The 16,172-nt window shown below is 39.9% G+C and overlaps 1 protein-coding gene across 5 annotated transcripts in view; it reads left to right on the top strand.

The window, feature by feature from the left end:
• The window catches only part of SGMS1 (sphingomyelin synthase 1), a 283,425-nt gene that overhangs the window by 25,452 nt on the left and 241,801 nt on the right, over nt 1–16,172 (top strand). For 4 of the 5 annotated variants that reach the window (XM_054572796.1, XM_054572795.1, XM_054572794.1 and 1 more), the window contains exon 2: nt 10,741–10,836. The gene's annotated coding sequence lies outside the window, so the exon portion shown is untranslated. Of the gene's footprint in view, nt 1–10,740; nt 10,837–12,786; nt 12,885–16,172 lie in introns of all 5 variants that reach the window. The other variant, XM_054572798.1, reaches the window with a different exon arrangement.

Raw genomic sequence — 16,172 nt, 5'->3', positions numbered from 1 at the left:
AAGACAGGCACATTTCTCTCTCACCACCTTTCTGTGTGTATCCATTCCAGCATCTGCTCAACAGCCCAGCTGTGGTCGAATAGAAGCATATGGCTGACTTGAAAGAGGCAGTTGGATATGATTATATGTATTTGCAATATATTCTCCCCCTACCACCCCATACAAAAGAGCAACAATGACATCTTGTATTTGTCTTTTTATTTGTAGTCTCCTTAAGTGCCTCCACAGACATGATCTCATTCAGCACAGGGCCCTGGGAGCCTGAGTGCTAGATGGCAGCATATGATTATCTCCATTTTATGGATGCAGGAGGGAAGATAAGGAGTGAAGAAATTTGCCCACAGTGAGTGAGTCGTTAATGGTAAAGTGACCAAGGTTTGAACCGAAGTTGTCTGCTCTTTCTCCTCTTTTATAACCAGGTTATATCATGTTGATGTTTTCACATTTAATCATCAGAAAAGGAAATTGGCAGAGAAGTGGTGTTGGAAAAGTTTTCTATTAACTTTGATTGCAGGTATCAATTGATGGTCATAGGTGCCAATTCAATGCCAACAGGAGTTCCCAATTTAGGGTGTGTTGAAGGAGGATACTTTATTCAGTGCAAACAGCTCAATAGAGATACAGCAGGACTGTTCAGCGGCATGGCTGTGGAGCAGCGTGGCTGTGAGGCAGCCCTGGGGCGAGGCCCTCTCTGGCTGGACACTTGAGTTCTGCTCTGCTCTGCTCTGCTCTGCCTGCTCTGCGCTGCACCAGTCTGCTCCATGTGCTCTTCTCTGGTCTGGCAAGATGTTTGGGGTGTTCTATCTTTGGTGTTTCAGCTCTTACCTCAGGGCCAGAGAAATGCACTCATCAGTCTTTGGTGGAAAAGGAAGGTGCACTCCTGGAGCCAGAGGGGAGCTGACTTACGTAGACCGAAGTCCCTGCCCCTGGTACCTGATTGGTCCATCCTCATGCAAATGAGGACTTCAGATTGTTGCCATTTGATTGGTCCAAAATGTACTGTCCATATTTGTCAGAATGGAGTACCTTTCATTGGTCAGTGAGGGTACTCCTGGGGCTATAACTGCACAGTTTTGATTGGATAGGAAACCTCAGTCCTATGGGTTGAAATAGGATTCCAGGAATTCCTTTGTAAAGGTTGGCTCAGATGCAGGCTTCTCCCTGAACTGAGAGGCCCAGGTTTAGAAATGGCTACTGGGATCTTCTTTTAAATTTGAGCACAGTTAGCCACCAGGAGTCTTTCTTCGTATATATCTTCCTTCTCAGGGTCCACACAGGTACACCTTTTAGCTGTGAATTTTCCTAATTTTCCTTCAGTTCTAGTTAAATGCTCAGAGTGGTATTTCTCACTGGGTTCATTTGGCTGAAAGAGTTGAAGCTCATTAAGTGATGTTCTGGGGGTATGCTCTGGTCAGAGGTGAAGGATTTGTCATATTTTGACTGGTCAGTTTGGGAATATTATTGACTTCAAGCTATTTTCCTGCCTTACAAACTAATAAAGTGACAATAAAGTCTTAATCCTTAAGTTGTATTCTTTACATTCTATTAAATCCTTTAAAAATAAAATGTTTCTCTCTATTCTAGAATTCTAGAGTTTTTGCATAAGTGGCTCACTGGCACTTAACAGTGATAGTCTTAATTTCCAGGAAATCCTAAATTTTGAAAATTGCAGTCTCTGATGTAGGCTATTGCAGGAAAACTACACCTACGTGTTTTATTAAATTCTAGGCTTCTAACAGCAAAGATGAAGGCAGAGTGGGACTGAAAATACAATGGCAAAACAATTAAGACACAATCAAGATATATTCAGACAGCATGCAAAGTTTGATGGTTGTATTTCTTTTTTGGGCAGTCATTTATCCTCTTAATCTCTCAAATATCTGTATAATCTGTTATTTGTTTTAAAAATTAAAGAAATATGGTTGACATAAAATATATTAGTTTCAGGTATATAACACAGTGATGAAACATTTATATAATTTGAGAAGTGATCACCCCAATAGGTCTAGTATCCATCTGAAACCATACTAATTATTATAATATTATTGACTATATTCCCTGTTTTGTACTTTACATCCCTGTAACTGTTTTGTAACTGCAAATCTGTACTTTTTAATCCCTTCCCTTTCTCACCATCTCCATAACTCCCCTCTTATCTGGCTACTATCAGTTTCTTCTCTGTGTCTATTTATTTCTGTTTTGTTTATTTGGTTTTTAGATTCCACATATAAGTGAAATCGCATGGTATTTGTCTTTCTCTGTCTGACTTACTTCACCCAGCATAATATACTTCAGATCCATTCATGTTATCACAAATGACAAGATTTTATTCTTTTTTATGGCCAAGTAATATTCCATTATATATATATATATATATATATATATATATATATATAATGTATAATAAATATCTAATATATATATCCTATCTTCTTTATTATTTCATCTATCGATGGACACTAAAGTTGCTTCCATATCTTGGCTATTGTAAATAATGCCGCAGTAAACATATGGGTGCATGTATCTTTTCTAATTAGTGTTTTGGGTTTCTTCGGAATAATACCTTGAAGTGGATTTGCTGTTTCATATGCTAGTCTTGTCTTACCAGTCTTCATTCGTCTCGACTTTTTCAGCATTTGATGCTTGACTTTTCCAGCCCTTCCTCCCCTGCCCCAATGAAACTGCTATTTTCTTGGTTTCTGTTATGCCAGAAGGTGGTATTCTGAGTCTCCTCCTGTCTTTTTCCTGCTACTGGCTACTTCAGCCACTGTCTCTCTACTATCCACACACATCAATGGGTTTCACTTTATTTTGTTTCATGATGGCATTTGTGAGGATGCATAACTGTTTTTCCACATCAGGGTGTTTCTACTCATTTGTCTTGCTGTCCTCGAAGACTCAGTAGCTTAAAAGCAGATTGATTTTAGAATATTTATAGTGGGGAGGAACCTTCCAGATCATATGCTTCACTGTCTCATTTTAGAATTAGCTAAACTAGGGCTGGGAGGTGGGTGATGGGGCTTGTATAATTTCACACAGTTGTCATTTGGTGAAATCAGGCTAGAAAGCAAGATCCTTGACTCTCTGCACCTCTCAGAGCCTCTGTGTTGCCCCACATGCTGACTCTTCATGGTCTCCTGTGCCATTATTGTTTCCTCAGCAAGCAACTTCAGAGCTACTTGGTCCTCACACGTCACCTCCTTCCCCATATACAATTGTTAGCTTTTCATTCACCAAGACCTACCGATTCTTTTAATGACTTTAACATTTTATTCTTTGATAATTTAAAAAAATTACCAATAATAAAAATCAATTTTTTTGAGTATGTAGTTGTATGAATTTTAACACATGCATTGATGCATATAATCACCACTATAAACAGGATACAGAATGGTCCACAGCCTTCAAAGTCCTCAGTACTTACTCTTTGTAGGGAAACCCTCTCCTACCCTGAACTCCTGGCAACACTGATCTTTTCTGTGGCTGTGGGTTTACTTACCCCAGAATATCATATAAGTGAGATAAGTGAGATTATACCTTTTTGAGATAGTTTATTTCATTTCTCATAATGCATTTGAGATTCATCCATATTGTTGTGTTTATTTATAAGTTGTCCCTTTTTATTTCTACATAGTATTCCACTGTATGGATGTCCCACAGTTTGTTTACCCATTCATTCGTTGCATTCCCACCAGCAATGTGTGAGAGTCCTAGTTACTCTGCAACTTTGCCATAAATTATATTGCCAATTTTTAAAATTTAACCATTCTGGTAGGTGTGAAATTTTATCTCTTTGTGATTTTAATTTGCATTTCCCTAATGATTAATAATGATCATCTTTTCAATTCCTTATTGCCACTCTTCTGCCTGTTATATATACCTGTATTTCTTCTGTCCGTTATGATGTTTGTTATACTTATTGTGATTATAATAACCCTATTCTAGGTGGTTATTGTACCTAGCTTTTTATATTAGCATTGTTGCCCATGCACCACAGTATATTCCAGAGGTCAAGGCATTGAACTAAGAACTTTATATACATAATCTCATTTTATCCTTACAAAATCCTCACGAGGTAAGTAATGTTTTCTGTTTCTGTGGAGGAGAAATAACAACCTCATGTTCAACAGATACTTATTGAGTACCTACCATATTCTATGAACCAGTTATTATATCCACTTACTAGTTCTGTGACTTTAGGCAAGTCGTTTAATCTCTGCGTCATTTTACTCAACTGTTAAATAGGGATCTATATTATTCTTCCTGAAGATTATTGAGTGAGGGTTTTAAAGAAGAATGGAGGACACACACCACATTGTCCACACAGAAGGTCTGGTCTGTAATAATACTGGGAAACCATTAGCAATGTCTGCTCCTTTTCTCTTCCAACACCTCAGATATTACTGAGGCTGTTTCTGCCCCTCATTGGCTACCTCCCTCTGGAAAATGGCCCTCTGGTGGATCTCTTACTTCACTCCAGATCAGATATCAGAACCAACACAAGATTCAGCATTTTTCTTTTAAGGAACATCTTTCTCTGTTTCCTTTGTATAGTTTATCGATTGATTGCATCATTTGGCCAAGAAAAATGTGATTTGATCAATTTTGCAAAGCAGATATGCCGTACTACAGTTACTACTACTCCCTTACCCTTCCTGTAAATGCAAAATGGACCAGTTACTGTAGAGATTGCTGGTGGCTAACCTGAGTGGTCTGTTTCTAAGTTCACATTTCATACTTTACCTAATCTTAGGCATGGCAAAAGGGCTACTATGGAGGAACCTTATCTCTCATTTCATTGGTGTATGAAGTGTTGCTGAAATTATTTTTGTCATTTACTAGTCATTTAGTTAAGCTGTGTGTGTGTTTGTTTGTTAATGGCTAGGTAATGTGGGATGATTTCCAGGAAGCTGGAAATACTTTGAAGAGATACTGCTGTTCAAAATGAGTGCTTAAGATTTTATAAAGTCAGTAACAGAAAAGTTAAATGAGCCAAATATTTTACTCAGAGTGCATTCCCGTTCCCATGCTTATGTAAAGAATGTCTAACTTCAGCTAATATCATAAAGGGTTGATCTACTTGGCAAAATTTTTCTGTTTAGGTTAGGACAGAAAGAGGAAATTGTGATATTAGTTTAAAAAAGTCACAGTACAAAGATGGCCTTTAACAGATTTGTCAAGTCATCCATCATGGAGTATGTGAGGCTTTGTGGAAGCAAGGGTATTGTTAAAATTGGCTTCCTGCTTTTTCGTATGAGATAGAGCATGTTTTCACTTCTTCAGTTGTTAAACCTGTGTCTGATGCCTACTGTGTGCCAGGTCCCTTTTATGTGTTACTGTCTTAAATCTTTACAACAACCCTTTGAACTAAAAGAAAGTCCCATTTTACATGGTGATAGAAGGAGACCCAACTTGGGATGGTGAACATACAATATAATGTACAGATAATGTATGAGTATTAGAGAATCGTATCCCCCAAACCTATATAATTTTATTAGCTAATGTCACTTCAATAAGTTCAGTAAAAATTTTTAAAAAAGATAGCCCCATTTTACAGAAGAAAACGTGTGGAGAGGCCATCTGACCTGCCCAGTGTAACCCTGTAAGGAGGCAGTGGTGAGCCTGGTTTCTTGACTGTCTGCTGGTCTTCTGACACCCACTCTACCTCTGCCTGTCGTGAAGGTACGGCCGCTGCCACCCACTGCTCATCCAGAAGGCCAGAACACCTTCTCCCAGTGTGGCATCTGTTTCCTTCATGGGGGCTTTTCTGGGACCTGAGGTCAAAATTTCCTATTGCACATCCTGGGATTATGTAATTTATTTTGTCCAGGAGGCCCAATGTAGAAAGAGCGTAAAATTTGAAGTCAGAGACAAGGTCCAGGTGGCATTTCTGCCATCTTATTTTATTGACTATGTGATTTTGGTCAAGTACTTAAATTCCCAGAGCCAAAGTTTCTTCAACTAAAAAATGGGAATAATACAGGCCTGGGGGAGACGTGGGAAGGATTAGAAATAATGCAACAGAATACTTAACATGTGCTTGACACATTGTGGATGCTTAGTAACTGGTAGCTATTATAATTGTCACCATTGCAAGGCCTTCTGGCTGGTCTTGGGGGCTGAAAAAGCTGCTTAGAACAGTGGTTAAGAATATGGATTCTGGAATAAACCTCCTGGGTTCAAATTTTTCTTCTACCACTTCTCTTCTGTGTGAGTATGCACAACTTAATGGCTTTCTGTGTCTCAGTTTCCTCTTTCTGTAAAAAAGGTACAGTAATAGTTCCTACCTCTTGGGGGTAAATGATTATAAAGAGACACATGAGAACTGTCAAGAGGTTGAGTTGAAATGATCTCGTATCGATCATCTAGTGTCATTGTTTTTTTCAGTGATATGAACGTCCTTGAAATTTACAGTAATTTTCTTCTTTCTGCTCCAATTGAAAGTTCCTCACTTTTTGTATTTAATGCCAACATAAAAATATTGTTTTTACTCACAATACAGATAAATTATCATAAAAATTACTGTTGCCACTTAAGAAATTGAATTAACTAAATCAAAAAGAACATTTTCTTGTGTGTGAGGAGAATATGCAAGTATTTTTTGTAGAATTACTATACATAAAATTAGGTATAGTAAATAAAAATCTCATGTTATAGGTGAAAATGCAAAAAACATAACCAGCTCTCAGTTTAAAAAAACCCAAAAAATCCAAGTGTGATTTTATTGGAATGATTTGGCTCCCCTGCTTTAATCTTGAACTTGGCTGGGTTGCATGCAAGTTAATTTTTTCCCCGCTCTGAGATGACAGCAGTAAGAGGGGGCCACGCGTGTGAGTCCACCGGGAGGAAAACTGCGAATTTAACGTTGGTCTAGAAATCCAGTTTGACTTATCCCTGCGGGCAGTGCGTGGTGCTGACCAGGTCTGCGTCATTATTCTGAAGTCTGTACTGATGTCCTGTGACTAATACGCCCCAGCTGTCTGGGTCAGTACTTCGGAGTGCTATATATTTGCAGTAGTGATGCTGCAAATAGGAAAAGCTTTCTCTTTTGCTGGTTGAAAGCTTTGCTGGTAATTAGCAAAACAGGCATGGCTCTTATTTGGAGAGAGGCAAGAAAGGTGCCTTAAGAGTGAGTTGTACACAACCACTTTGAAAAACAGTTGGACATTCCTTAGGAGAGTTGAACTTTGCAATCGCAGGTGCAGTTCCCCTCTCCTGGGATGTGCCGTGGAGAAACTTGCTGGGCCCTGTGGGCGAGGAGCACTAGACTGTAAACGGCAGCATTATTCATACAGCAAAATACTGAAAACTCCCTAGATCCTCAACAGTAGAATAGAGCAGTCAATTGTGGATCAGTATTCATACAATGAGAACTATATAGTGGGGAAAATCTACTAGAGCCATGAGTCAACACGGATGAATCTAAAAGTCTTAAGCAGCAAGTCTTCAAAGAATACATACAGTCTGTTTCCTTTATATTAGGCTTACACCCAGGCAAAATGCAGCAATGTATTGAGAATACATATGTGGTAAAACCATAAAGAAGAGCAAAAGAATAAGAACTCAGAATTCAGGCTGGCGTTTATCTGTGCAGGGAGGTGGGTTAAGGCGAGGGGGAATGGAGGATGAGGGGAAGGGGCACATAGGTCTTGCAAACAAACAAATCAGCAAACAAACCAAACCCAAACCCCAGCACCATCAACTGGCTATCAGGTACATGGCATTTATTTTATTACTCTTTAATCTGACATGTTGTTATATTAGTTATCACTGTATAATGTTACCCCAAAACCTAGCAGCTGAAAACACTGGTAACCATCGATGGTCTCACTGTTTCTGTGGTGGTTAGGAAATTCAGGAGCAGCTTAGCTCGGTGGCTCTAACTTGGGGTCTTGCATGGCATTGTGCTCAAGATAGCAGCTGAAGCGGCTGTGATTGGAAGGCTCGACTGGGCTGGAGGATCTGCTGCTCGTGAGAGGGCTGGCTCCCTTGGCTGTTGCAGAAGGTCCCAGTTCCTCGGCATGCGGGCTTGCCTTTAGAGCGCCTGAGTGTCCTCATCACGTGACAGCCAGCTTTCCTCCCAAGAGAGTGAGGGAGAAGCTGCTCTTTCTCCTAGTCCTTGGAGTCATGCCCCATCATTTCCCTAACATCTGTTGATTATTCACGCCAGCCCTCTTCATTGTGGGAGAGGAACATGAATATTGGAGGCAGCATCAGTGGTGCCATCTTGGAGGCTGGCTACGATGGTTATGCACTTTTTAATGTAACATTTTACAATAAAATTTTTAAACTTTTATCCTCACTTGAGGGCATTTTTTTTCATTGCTCTTAGAGGAGGAAAGGAGAGGGAGAAACAGGGATGAGCAAGAGAAACATCGATTGGCTGTCTTCTGGATGTGCCCAGATAGGGGGACTAACCTGCAACCTAGGTATGTGCCCTGAGTAGGAATCAAATCTGCAACCTTTGGGTTATGGATTGATGCTCCAGCCAACTGAGCCACACTGGCCAGGGCATAATAAAAAGCTTTTAGAGGCAAACTAAATTGGCGACCTTATTATTATTATTATTTTTTTAGTAATGATGCAACCATCCACATAAATGAAAATTACGGTAAGTGCTGAATGTGTTACTAGTCAGGATGGGGTTGAAGAACAGTCGTCGATGTAAACTGGGTAACCGAGCGGCACGAGCCTGCCCGATAGGAGTGTGCACGCGGCGGCGAGGCTGGTGGGAAGGGCAGTGAAGGAAGGCACTTGAGTCACACTCACATGAGGAGGTGTGGTGTAGAGAAGGGATTATGTGTGTCTAACCTTCAGTTCATCTGACCTAGATCTGGCAGAAATCCGGGATTCCTGATTTTGAAGAGAATTCTCCAGACCAAGAGCTCTAGGTAGCTTCTTGGGCTCAGCATGTTATAAAATTCCTACCAACTTCACATGTTCTCCAAAGACCATCTTTAATAAGAAAGGAGAGTTCACCCCCTTATTTCCTCCCCCTCACTTCTTCCTCCCACAGGTAGGGGTACAGCTGGGAATGAACTAGGCAAGTAAGGACTGCAGTTTTAGCTTAAAAATTCATGCAATGATGATATTCTGCTCCATAATGCGTATTTGTTTTAATATTAACAACTTTTAAATTACTGATTCATTTCCTTATCCTCACTAAAACTTTGAGTAAAATTGATGTTTCCAAAGATACATCATGTTTCCCCCTTGGTTTTGTGTAGCTCCTGGCATGATTTCTTGGTGAGTGCTCCCATGGTCTCAGTGCTCGGTTTGTGAGTCACATCCTATCTCCTCTGTGGGTTGCATTGCATTGTCCTTGTAAACAGGTGTTCCAGTGCCCAGGTGAGGAGGCAGCTTGGAGAGGTTCTCTGGATTTTTGCTCAAGCTAACGATGGAGGAGACAGGACTGGAAGCCAGGCAGAGGGGCTCCTTGACTCTCTTTCCTAAGGCTTTTGTTCGCCGGCATCTTCACAAGTTCAGGTTGGACACTGATATCTCTAAGCCTCTGTGCTTGCAGAATTTTCGTGACCAACAGGTGGAAGGCCACTTTAGGCCATTATATAGGGACGCTGTATTCTCCCGTGCTGTAGTTGGGTTTTTTTTTTTTTTTTTGATATTGCTTGCTTCTTTATTGATAGAGCAGTGTCTATGCCATTATATTATATTGTATTTTGCATTTCACAAAAATAAATGGGAAATCCTCAACAGCAAGTTATTGCATTTTGTTGTGGCAAATATAAAAATCACCAAGGGTGTCATGTGATGCTGGTTTTACACAGTCTGCTTTCTTGAGAAAGAGGAGGCAAAAGTGAAACATGTATATGTGTATCTATATGTATATGTATATATGTGTGTGTATATGTGCATATACATATATACATGTACACACATAAACTATAGCACCCTCCATCTCCCAGTGGCATGTGAATGTGCTGTTTGGCCACTTTGCTTTGAGGTTGGGTTTTAGGAGAGTATCATGTTGTGGGGTGGGGCCGTGAAGAGAGGTGGGAATAACCTATATGGTGAGAAAAGCCCTGAGCTTAGGGTCAGGAGGCATAAGTTGAAGTTTCATCTCAGGTGTTTTCTGGCTGAATGCTCCATCATCTCTGACGCTTAGCTGCCTCCTCTGGAAAATGGAATCAGTAAACTCTGCTTACTTCACAGGGCGGCGAGGGAGGATCCATTGTAACAGATAAGGCCAAAATGTGAGGTGTGGTGGAGGGAGCAGCAGCAAATATGACTTGCACGCCATGGTTCCACTGTGCCCCATAACATGTACTGTAGTTGAGCACGATAGTAGGTAGGGTCCACATACCTTTTCCTGAAAGGACTTCAGGGGATCAGCAGTTCTGGTGTGGTTCTGTGTGTGACTGTGGATACCTTCTAGGTGTGGTCTCAGAAATCCAAAGTCGAAGTGAAGCTCCAGGTTTTGTTTGAATGGAAGTTTGGTCTAGTCACTGCCTGAAATTGATACGAATTAAAAGAAACTTACCGAGGAATTCCTTTGTTCCAGAAGTTCCCAGGGTAGGTGAAGTTAGCTGTCGTTCCCCACATTCCGTATGTGATGGGATCATTCTGTTCTCTTTTCACTTTTTTCCTTCCTTAAAAAACCAAATAGTTACAGCAGTATTTTAATCTAGAGACTTGTCATATGTTGAGAACATTTTCAAGTGAAGTAACATTAACTTGATACAAATCTATGGTGATAACATGTTGTTTTGCTTCTTCTTGCAGGGTGAGGGCCGCACGAACAATCTCTGAATGTACCTTTGGGCATATTTCACCACTCATTTTTGATTAGGAAAAAGAAGACAGCCATCTACTTGAAAGGTGAGTAAACATTTCTATGCAACTTTTTATTATAAAAATTTTCAAGCCCTGGTTGGTGTGACTTAGTGGATGGAATGCCAGCCTGCAAACCAGAAATTTTCAGATATACTAAAGAGTTAAAGGAATGTGCAGGAATTCCTGTATATCCACTGCCTACATGTAACAGTTGGCATTTTGCCACATTGTGTGTGTGTGTGTGTGTGTGTGTGTGTGTGTAGATTTGTATATTTTTCTCCTGAAACATGCAAGTTATAGACATCATGACATTTTATCCTAAATTCTTGGGAACTCAGCTCCTAAAAAGAAGGATACTCTTCTCTGAGAGGCATTTTGGAACATCCATAAGCTATGGAACATATAATAATTTAATTAAACATAGTTATAATTTCCTATTAAAAGGTATCATTTTGAAATTATGCTCCCTTATTAGCTGATATAAATAAAGTCAGATTTAACAAAATATTTAAACAGCGGTTTATTTAATGGACAGAGAGGCGGTATGAATTTGTTATGAGAAACATCTGAGTATAAAGGATTGGAGTCTGCAGTCTCCATGGGCCCTGTATAGGAGAGGGCAGTACGCTTTCTTCAGCCCTTATACTCAGCCCGTCTGCCCGCTGTGGCCGGTGTTAGTTAGGTCAGTGGGTCTGATTACCCTTCCTGCTTCTTCTTGATCGGCATTCAGAAGTAGACCAGTTGTTGTGATCTAATGTGATCAAAGGTCTTAATTGATATTTTAACCTGAAATTATTAGGAGAATGTGTAAAGAATATGGGTGGTTATGTCAAATTGAAGTTACTATATTAAAATCAACATTAGAGTGACTCAAAATGAGTCTCAGCCCATAATTTGACTACCTGAATTGAAACTTTACGTGAAATCTTAAAGATGTGTTCAGCTGTGATTGTATTATAATTGTACATTCTTATGCATTATGGCCTATTACACAATCAGTTACTAGAACCCTGTGGTTCTTGCAGAGTGGCTATCAACTGTTCTGCATTCTAATCTCAGTTATATTTTATTTATGGTATCTTCCTCAAGTGGTCCCTGAGTAATCGAAGCATTTCTTCATAGATGTTTATAAACTAGACTTGCCCATTTAGAGCATTTTTAAAAGAAGTCCATTTCAAGGAGCCACTTAGGGCAGCAGAGGCTTCTTATGTTCTCGTTTCTCATGTGGAGCAAAGAGTTAGCGACAGCAGTAGAGTTTCTTCCAAAGACACTGGCATTCTGGAGGAACTGTGACTGGAATTATAGGCATCTCAGAGCTGTCTAGTTTGCTTGCTTGCTCTTTGGCCTCGATCTTGTTATACTTTGAAAAGATGAGGAGTTGAGTGGGGCTCCATATGAGGCAGGAGCCTTGAAGGACAGTCAAAGGCAAGGTGTGTGGGGCCCTGTCTGGGGTCTTCAATGGTCTCTCTGGCCCTGAACCACTAAGGTATGGGGTAATGATATATGTATTTTTTACTTTCTGTTGAAATAGAACATACATACAAAAATGTACATATTGTAAATGTACAGCTTAGTATAATTGTACAAACTGCATTCATTCAGGTAACCGCACCCAGATCAAGAAACAAAACCTCACCACCACAGCCTCATGCCTCCTCCTAGACACCAGACGCTTCCCCACTCCATGGGTAGCTACTCTCTTGACTTCTGATAGCATACATTCATTTTTCTGTTTCTCTCTCTGTAATACATAATGCAGATTGCACTTTTTGTGTCTGGAGTTTCTCATTTATCAATGTATTAGAGAGATTCCGCCATATCGTTGCATGTAGTTATAGATTGCTCATTTTTATTGCTATTGAGCGTTGCATCATGTGGGAATACAGCAGTCTGTCCATTCTGTTAGATGCAGGTAATTTTTTGTGTTCACCCACCCAGAGCATCCTCTGGCAGAAATGAAGATTAAACAAGGTTTTATCCTCATTACGGTTACAGTGGAGGTGGTCCCAGGTTGTCCTACCTCTGCCCAGCCTCTGCTGTGATCTGAAGGAGGAATCCAGGCTGCAGAGAGAAGACTGAGACACAGTTGGGAGGTTTGTGTGAGTGTGTGTGTGTCGTTTCTCAGTCCAGTACTGACTCCAGTTGCTTTTCCTGTAACTGACCATGTCCCTGCTGGCCCATGTTTTCTCCATCCTCTTTTCTGCCATTATCGCTATTATATAGCCCCTTCAAGGAGACCGTGCAGAATACATCAAATAGGCAACCAATGAATAGTTAAAGTTCATTAGGTGTTGATATTAGGTGTTAGATGAAGGGCAAAAAATTTGAAGTCATGGGCTTGCTTTCAAGGAGCCTGTGTTGTGGTTATACATTCACAAGGATATGGGCCACATCCCTGGAAACCACTTGTACTGTAGAATTTAGGAAGTAAGTTTGGAGGCTTGCAGGGGCCAGGTGTCTAATGCGATGGAAATTAGCTGAAGGAGTGATGGGCACCCTGGAGAATGAGTATATATGCTTCGCCCAATTTTTTTTTAATTGTTGTTTAAGTACATTTGTCTCCATTTTCCCGCCACCGCTTTCCCCCGCCCCACACAACCCCCCGCCCCTCCTTTTCCCCTTTGGCTTTGTCCATGGGTCCTTTACACATGTTCCTTGATGACCCTTCCCCTTCTTTCCGCCATTATTTTCCTCCCCGCTCCCCTCTGGTTACTGTTAGTTTGTTCTTTATTTCAATGGTACTGGTTGTATTTTGTTTGCTTGTTTGTTTTTTTTGATTAAGTTCCACTTATAAGTGAAATCACATGGTATTTGTCTTTCATTTGTCTAGTTTTTGTGTCAACAAAACATGTCTGGCTGAATTTACCAAGTTTACCAATTTCCACTGTTTTGGGATTAGAGTGTTAATTGTAAGAAAGTGGTTTCCTTGGGATTTGAATGTTTTTATGGATTATGGATGATTTTGTAAATAAAGTCTTATTCAAACACAATCATGCTCATTTGTTTGTGTATTATCTATGCCCACTTTTGTGCTATAACAGCTGAGTTGTTTAATTGTGAAAGAGACCACGGTTGAGTACTGTGTGACCACATGACTCACAACACCTAAAATGTTTATTATCTGTCCCTTTACAAAAGAGCCTCCCAACTCCTGCTTTACTTCATAAAAGCAAGGGCATAGTAATAGTAACCCCTGTCATTATAAAATAGTCTGAGCCTATTAATTTTAGTGTTAATACCTTTATTTATTCAACAAATATTTACAGAGTGCCTAGTGCATATCAGGCATAAAATAGTGATAGACAGATATGATTCTTGCCCTTGAGGAATTACAAGAGGCTTCTATGAACTTCAAGTTCCTTTCTGGGATTGTGCTTTCTGTGAATCAAAAGAAAAGTGTAATATGGAAATAGAATTACCAAACCCTCAATTTAAAACTAATATCTTGACTGTATTAATTTTAGAAATATGATTAATACTTATTCTACATAAGCTAATGGATACTTCAGTTATAAGGCGTAGGTAGTAGGGCATACATAGAAATGACTGTGTTTAAAGTTCCTAATGGTTTACATGCGATACCACCAGACTGTTTGGGAGCTAGCATGTCTGGGCGGGGTTGTGAGCTTTGAGGTGCTTACCAGAGCAAGTGAGCAGACTCCCAATCGTAGGCTTCTTTCTCTCTCTCTCTCTCTCTCTCTCTCTATCTTCCTTCCTTCCTTCCTTCCTTCCTTCCTTCCTTCCTTCCTTCCTTCCTTCCTTCCTTCCTTCCTTCCCTTTCTTTCTTTCTTTCTTTCTTTCTTTCTTTCTTTCTTTCTTTCTTTCTTTCTTTCTTTCTTTCTTTCTTCCTTTTTTTCTTTCTTTCTTCAAATTATAAGAGAAAGTTTATTTAGACAGTTACAGAGGTAGTACAGGTGAGCCAGCTGGGCTGCATAGGCCTAGGAAACAAGTTACAGAAGCAAAAGAAGGGCCTTTGGAGCTTAGGAGAGGGGAAGGCAGAGGTAACCTGCCTGGGGGTTGGGGAAGAAGAAGAGGAAGGGAAAGACTTTTGCAAGCTCCTGAGAGGAAATGCATGCCTTAAGCTACTTTAATAATAAATCATAAACCTCAACAGAAAGAACAGCATACAAAGTAATAAAATATTGAATGTAGTATAACAAATGAGTCTTTGTTGGTATGCTTATTTCTTTGCTTCCTTGAGGTCATAAAAATTTGTTTCTTCTTTTTTTAAATATGTTCACTGATTTTTTTTGAGAGGAAGGAGTCTGGGTGGAGGGGAGGGAGAGAGAGAAGACAGACACATCATTGAGTTGCCTCCTGTATGTGCCCTGACTGGGGATTGAAACCGCATCCTAGGTATGTGCCCTGACCAGGGATTGAACCTGCAACTTTTTGGTCTACAGGACGATGCTTCAGCCCACTGAGCCACATGGTCAGGGCTGTTTGTTCCTAGAAAAGCCTATAGAAGGCATTATAATGAACATAGAGCTAGTTTAAAATGTTATTTTAATATATGCTCATATATATTTTATGGGTGATCACTCAGACTGAGTACCTTGCCCCTTCACCACCCCCAGGTTGTCTTTGGACAGATAAAAAGAACATGCAGTTGACCCAGCTCAGTCACCACCATAAGCCAAAATGGCTGTATTGCCTTCTTCTAGCCCAAGAGTATTTTAGGAAGTGAGACTGGAAGTTTGCTTAGGTGTTGTAGTTAAAGTTATTGAGCTGTGAGTAATAATTTGAAGACATGAAAATGCATGAAGCGTTTACACGTTGCTTTAGGAGCCATCTGATATCAACTGGAATTCTGCTTGCCACCTTTTGAGGCAGGCTCTGGGTGACCGAATAATGGTAAGGATTGGTCTGAAGGAACTACAGAGAAGTAATGTCATCCAATGCAGTGAATGGTTTAGAGACTGTGGTTAAAACTGCATAAAAGTTTGCAAAAATTAATAAAAAAGTTAAGGTTTAGTTCCTTTTTATGAGGAAGAAATGATACTGCTTGTGTTTAAAATGTTTTTAGAAATTCAATTTTGTTCTTCATGTTAATAATTTTTTTATAGTGGTTTGGATTTAGGATTAAATGAAAAAAATGAGAACTGGGAAAAGCAAGAGAAAATAAATACCGTACTTGTTTTCTTTACAAAGCTGGAAACAGCAGACCTAACTGCTTTGGTTAAAAATAAAGTTTTTGAAACAAATTTTGAAAATAAGTCAGATCACTTCACCTGTGGCATTAAGAAAATTGGATTTTCTTTTCTACGTAATACGGAGTTCTTGTGCTGAACCCCAGCATTCGGAGCGTTTTATTTCAGAGAGGGGTGTGCACCGAAGTACAGAAGAGGCAGACAAGTGTAGCTTGATAGAATAAAGCATAT

Source organism: Pteronotus mesoamericanus, unplaced genomic scaffold (assembly GCF_021234165.1).
Source record: "Pteronotus mesoamericanus isolate MK-2021 breed Mesoamerican mustached bat unplaced genomic scaffold, CSHL_Meso_final contig_24, whole genome shotgun sequence".
Lineage (NCBI taxonomy): Eukaryota > Metazoa > Chordata > Mammalia > Chiroptera > Mormoopidae > Pteronotus > Pteronotus mesoamericanus.
Note: the sequence above shows the minus strand (reverse complement) of the source record. Positions and strands in the feature narration are given on the sequence as shown.